This window comes from Oncorhynchus clarkii, chromosome 17 (assembly GCF_045791955.1).
Source record: "Oncorhynchus clarkii lewisi isolate Uvic-CL-2024 chromosome 17, UVic_Ocla_1.0, whole genome shotgun sequence".
Lineage (NCBI taxonomy): Eukaryota > Metazoa > Chordata > Actinopteri > Salmoniformes > Salmonidae > Oncorhynchus > Oncorhynchus clarkii.
In genome coordinates this window covers 85221388-85228005 of record NC_092163.1, presented here as the reverse complement: position 1 = coordinate 85228005, position 6618 = coordinate 85221388, and the positions used below count along the sequence as shown (strand labels likewise).

Sequence of the window (6618 nt, the reverse complement as noted above, 5' to 3'; positions counted from 1 at the left end):
CCCTGCAATTAGGGTTAAGTACCTTGCTCAAGGACCCCCCACACACACGCTTTTGCTCTGTGTTTATTATCTATGCATAGTCACTTTAACTCCTACATGTACATATTATCTCAATTACCTCGACTAACCTGTACCCCCATACATTGACTTTGTACAGGTACCCCCTGTAGATAGCCTCACTATTTTACTGTTGCTCTTTAATTGTTTTTAACTCAACACTTATTTTTCTTAAAACTGCATTGTTGGATAAGGGCTTGTAAGTAAGCTTTCTCTGTGAGGTCTACCTACACCTGTTGTATTCGGCGCATGTGACGAATACAATTTGATTTGATTTGGACTGACAGCAGCCACGTCTTCAACATGGAGTTCCTCCGCTTGATGAAGAAACACAATGTCCATGTCATGTCCTCCCTTCTGCCACATACCCCCACCACCCAGACCACCGACAAGGCCGTCTTCAGGACACTGGAGTAACGTAGTTTCTCTAGCAAGGTCGGCGTTCACGCCCAATTTATTAATCAAATGTGTTTGCCAGACAGCCACTCACAAAGTAGAATACCGATCGCTGTCGATAGTGCTGAAATATCAAACCTTTGATAGATGTTTTATGGTGCCAGGGCATAGTTTAGCTTTAGCTAATGGATAAATGTTTATTTGTAGGCCTATTTGGTCGTCCTTTTCTCAGGAAAGCCTAACATTTCAAATCAAATTTTATTGGTCACATACACATGGTTAGCAGATGTTATTGCGAGTGTAGCGAAATGCTTGTGCTTCTAGTTCCGACAGTGTGGTAGTATCTAACAAGTAATCTCACAATTCCACAACAACAACCTAATACACACAAATCTAAGTAAAGGGATGTAATAAGAATATATGCATATACATGCATGGATGACCGAGTAGCATAGGCAAGATGCAATAGATGGTATAAAATACAGTATATACATATGAGATGAGTAATGCAAGATATGTAAACATTATTAGTGGCATTGTTAAAGTGAGTAGTGATCCATTTATTAAAGTGGCCAATGATTTCAAGTCTGTATGTAGGCAGCAGCATGCATCTCTGTGTTTGTGATGGCTGTTTAACAGTTTGATGGCCTTGAGATAGAAGCTGTTTTTCAGTCTCTCGGTCCCAGCTTTGATGCACCTTCTGGATGGTAGCAGGGTGAACAGGCAGCGGCTGATGTCCTTGATGATCTTTTTGGCCTTCCTGTAACATAGGTGTCCTGGAGGGCAGGTAGTTTGCCCCAGGGGATGCGTTGTGCAGATCGGGAGAGCCTTGCGGTTGTGGGCGGTGCAGTTGCCGTACCAGGCGGTGATACAGGATGCACGTACCCTTGTATCCAGGTACCTTCACCACCTGGGGCTGCCCAGGACCCAGTTGCACAGGGCTCTGACCCAAGGCCTCAAGCTTAATGATCAGCTTGGAGGGTAGAGTGTTGACTGCTGAGCTATAGTCAATCAATCAAATGTGTGTTTGCAGCACCAAATTTTGGGAAACCTTTCAAATTGCAGGTCAAATATAATTTATTTTGTACCTTTATTTAAATAGGCAAATCAGTTAAGAAAAATTCTTATTTTCAATGATGGCCTTGGAACAGTGGGTTAACAGCCTGTTCAGGGGCAGAACGAGAGATTTGTACCTTGTCAGCTCGGGGGTTTGAACTTGCAACCTTCCAGTTACTAGTCCAACGCTCTAACCACTAGGCTACCCTTCTGCCGCCCCAGAATGATGACAATGTTGAGTGTCCAGTCAGTTTCTTCTCCCGGAAATGTAATAAGTATCAGCAAAACTATTCTGTAATTGAAGGGGAGGCTTTAGGTCTCATTTGGGCTTCGAAGTCGATGTTGGTTCTGGTTTGACCCCTTTAACTGTGTTCACTGACCACAACCCACTTATTTTTCTGAGGTCCCTGCAAAATCCCAACCAGCGCCTGATGCGTTGGGCTTTGTTCTTGCAACCATTCAACCTTGATATTAGACACATTAGTGGTAAGGATAATATCATTGCTGATGCTCTGTCCCGTGCTCCTTTAACCTAGTTTGTATCTTCTCTCTGCTTACCCCTACAGGCTGTCTGCGCCTCTTTCCTCTTAAATTGCTCCTCAGGTACCAGGGCTGCCGAGTTTGAGGGGCGGACAGTCAGCTGGGGGACACGGGGCTACTGCTAGGAGCCGGGACTGGTATCCTTTTTTCTTTTTGGGGAACTTTGGATTGTTTTGAATATGTTGGGCCGAAATTTGGGTTGAGGGTGGGACCCTCATTTTAAGGAGGGGGGTGTCACAGGAACCCAGGAACCTAGGAAGAAACCTAGAGAGGAACCAGGCTCTGAGGGATGGCAAGTCCTCTTCTGGCTATGCCGAGTAGAGATTATAATAGTACACGGCCAATATGTTCAAACGTTCATAGATAATAAGAAATAATCACAGTAGTTGTAGAGGTTGCAACCTCAGGAGTAAATGTCAGTTGGCTTTTCATAGCCGAGCATTCAGACTTACAGACAGCAGGTGCGGTAGAGAGAGTTGAAAAACAGCAGGTCTGGGACAAGGTCAGGGTTCCATAGCTGCAGGCAGAACAGTTGAAACTGGAGAAGCAGCATGATCATGTGGACTGGGGACAACAAGGAGTCATCAGGTCAGGTTGTCCTGAGGCATGGTCCCGGGGCTCAGGTCCATCGGGAGGGGAGGTAGAGAAAGAGAATTAGAGGGAGCATACTTGCATCGGTTTGATTTGAAGGAGAGATTTAATATATCCGTAAACACACCAGCCAGCTGGCCTGCGCATGCTCTGTGGACGTGGCTTGGGATGCTGTCTGGGCCACAGAGAAGGAGAGCCCACAGTCCTTGGTAGCTGGCCGTGTCGGTGGCACTGCGTTATCCTCAAAGTGGGCGAAGAAGGTGTTTAGCTTGTCTGGAAGCAAGATGTCTGTGTCTGCAATGTGGCTGGTTTTCCTTTTGAAGTCTATGATTGTCTGTAGATCCTGCCACATACGTCTCTAGTCTGAGCCGTTGAATTGCGACTCCACTTTGTCTCTATACTGATGTTTTACCTGTTTGATTGCTTTACGGAGGGAATAACTGCACTGTTTGTATTCTGCCATATACCCAGTCCCCTTGCCATGGTTAAATGCGGTGGTTCGTGCTTTCAGTTTTGCGCGATTGGCGCCATTTATCCATAGTTTCTGGTTAGGGTAGGTTTTTATAGTCACAGTGGGCACAACATCACCTATACACTTCCTGGTAAACTCAGTCACCGTATCAGTATGTTCGTTGATATTATTCTCAGAAGCTACCCGGAACATATCCCTGTCCTCGTGATTAAAACAATCTTGAAGCTGGGATTCTGATTGGTCAGACCAGCGTTTAATAGTCCTTAGCACGAGTACTTCCTGTTTGAGTGTCTGGCTATAGGAAGGGAAGAGCAAAATAGAGTCGTGGTCAGATTTGCCGAAAGGAGGGTTGGGAAGGGCCTTGTAGGCATCCCGGAAGTTGGAGTAGCAATGGTCGAGTGATTTGGCAGCGCGAATACTACAGTCTATGTGTTGATAGAACTTCGGCAGCCTTTTTCTCAAATTTTCTTTATTAAATCCCCAGCTACGATAATTGTGGCCTCGGGATATGTGGTTTCCAGTTTGCATAAAGTTCAGTGAAGTTCTTTGAGGGCTGTCATGGTATCGGCTTGAGTGGGGATATACGTGGCCGTGACTATAACCCCAAAAAATGGTCTTGGGAGATAATATGGTCAGCATTTGATTGTGAGGTATCCTAGGTCGGGTGAACAGAAGGACTTGAGATCCTGTTTGTTATCACAACTACACCATGAGTTGTTAATCATGAAACATACACCCTTCTTCATCCCGGAGAGATATTTATTCCTGTTTGCGCGATGAACTGAGAATGCAGCTGGCTCGACCGGCTCAGACAGTATATCCCAAGAGAGTACAATCCCTGATGTCTCTCTGGAAAGAAACCCTCGCCCTGGTTTGTCAACTTTATTATCCAGAGACTGAACATTCGCCAACGTTGTCTTGGGTCAGCCTCTGGAATCAGTTCAATTGCCCTGGTGGGTGCGAACAAAGGATCTGCTTCAGGAAAGTTGTATTCCTGGTTGTAGTGCTGGTGAGTTACCGCCGCTCTGATATACAATAGTTCTTCTCGGCTGTATGTAATAACATAAAATATTTTCTGGTCTAATAATGTAAGAAATAATAAATAAAAAACAAAATACTGCAAAGTTTGCAAAGAGCTAAAAGCAAGGCAACCCTCTCCCTCACCCCTCGGAGCCTGGTTCCTCTCTAGGTTTCTTCCAATGCAAATAGTCCAGGTAGCCAGAACTGTGCAGGCTTTTTAAATGTTTTTTAGCAAACTGGTAATCTGGTCTTCCTGTTTTTGAGGCTTACATCTTGTGGTAAACCCTCTGTATTTACTCTGGTGAAGTCTTCTCTTGATTGCTGACTTTGACACAGAAATGCCTACCTCCTAGATGGTGTTCCTGATCTGGCCAACTGTTGTGAAGGGGTTTTTCTTCACCAGGGAATAATTATTCTGTCATCCACCAGTTGTTATCCGTGGTCTTCCGGGCCTTTTGGTGTTCCTGTGCTCACCAGTGCATTCTTTCTTTTTATGTACCAAATAGTTGATTTGGCCACACCTAATGTTTTTGCTATCTCTCTGATGGGCTTATTTAGATTTTTGCATTGCTTTCTGTTTGGGGTTTTAGGCTGTGTTTCTGCATAAGCACTTTGTGACATCTACTGAAACAAAAAGGGCTTTATAAATACATTTGATTTGATTTTAAAACCAAGCTGATCAAACAACATATTTTGAGAAAATATCAAATCATTACACTGCAACTGTGTCTTAAAATTCAAATAATGATCAGCTATTGTTATAAACTGTTAATTACATTTGCTAAGCACACCTTTGGCTAACCTTACCAAGCCAGTATGGCCGTTCAGGTTAAACTTCGGAACTGATTGGGAAAATCTGACTCCGATGTTAACGTAACTCTCTGTAATGTTTACCAGGTACCTTAGGTGTCGCAGTATGAAGCCGAAAGAACAGCAACTGAGCATCAGATATAGAAGCCAAGGGAAAGAGAGGGGGCTGCCGCCACACCTCCCACCTCGCCACTGTCCTGAGGTGCGTTCAGTTCACTTGAACGTTTGCTACGTTGCAGAACGGTTTGTACTGAACGGCATGTTTGGGGCGGCAGGTAGCCTAGTGGTTAGAGCGTTGGACTTGTACCCGAAAGGTTGCTAGATCTAATCCTCGAGCTGACAAGGTAAAAATCTGTCATTCTGCCCCTGAACAAGGCAGTTAACCCACTGTTCCTAGGCCATCATTGAAAATAAGAATTAGTTCTTAACTGACTTTCCTAGTTAAATAAAGGTAAAATATATATATATTTTTTGAATTCCCCAAAACATTATTGTACGTTCTTGTGGTATGTTTGCTCCTGTTTGGTGGTTGTGGCTTGAAGGAATAAGTGACGTATGTAAAGGGCATTGGGAAAGGGAAAGACCCGAGCTGTGGTCCAAACACTTAAAAGACTTACCCTCGCCTTAAATGAATAATGATATATTTAATATAAGTAGACATTTACTCATAATTGACTGTAGCGCATATAAAGCACCCACAAGTTGAAAACAATCATAGCGGGATGAACAAGTGACTATTTCTGGCAAAGGATGGTCCATTTTAAAATCATTCCCTCCTCCCCCCACAAGTGTTATCCCGTCGTCAGACGTCATAATACATCATCAGAAGTGTCCACTTCATTTGAGGGCTGAGGGGACAGGTTGTGTCTTTTAAGTGTTTGGACTGCAATCCTAGTCGGTTGTACAACTGAAATGTGTCTTCCGCATTTAACCCAACCCCTCTGAATCAGAGAGGTGCGGGGAGCTGCCATAATCAACATCCACGTCTTCATCACCCGGGGAACAGTGGGTTAACTGCCTTGGTCAGGGGCAGAACGACAGATTTGTACCTTGTCAGCTCAGGGATTCAATCCAGCCACCCAGATAGCACAGTGGATTTGGGACGATTCCGGCTGAGAGTCGGGCACTCGGCTGAGAGTCACACTCGGCCAAAGTCATGTGGCCCGAGTCTGGGCCACCAGCGGCAGTATTACTTATGGCTAGGATGCGGGGATTAAGCTCGGGCCGATTCCTGTGTGAATTATCTGGCCCAAATGTATTACTTGGGGCTTGGGCTTTATATAATTAACATTTCATTATTTATTAATTTATTCCATATTTTCTAATTGTTTCTGTGACCAAAAAATACAATTAACATTTTAATGAAATTCTTTAAGAGTCCTGTGTAGTATTTTTGTATTTGGATATTTTGTGCTGCATCTCAGTGTTAACTGTGTTTCTACATATGCTGGTTCGAGACCCGTGCCGACCGGGAGACCATGAGGCGATGCACAATTGTCCCAGCGTCGTCCGAGTTAGGGGAATGTTTGGCCCGGCCGGGATGTCCTTGTGCTATAACGACTCTTGTGGAGGGCTAGGCACATGCACGCTGACATGGTCACTAGGTGTATGGTGTTCCCTCCGACACAAATTTTTTTTTGTGGATGGGTATAATTTGTATGAATCAAATGTATCAT

At 44.3% G+C, this 6618-nt stretch overlaps 1 protein-coding gene across 2 annotated transcripts in view; it reads left to right on the top strand.

Moving 5' to 3' along the window:
• LOC139371478 (UF2 component of NDC80 kinetochore complex) overlaps positions 1 to 6618 on the top strand; it is a 37249-nt gene that overhangs the window by 765 nt on the left and 29866 nt on the right. Inside the window, exon 1 of one of the 2 annotated variants that reach the window (XM_071111926.1) lies at positions 5003 to 5144. The exons of the other annotated variant lie outside the window; for it this stretch is intronic. The gene's annotated coding sequence lies outside the window, so the exon portion shown is untranslated. Of the gene's footprint in view, positions 1 to 5002; positions 5145 to 6618 lie in introns of those variants that run through there. 2 annotated transcript variants of the gene reach the window in all.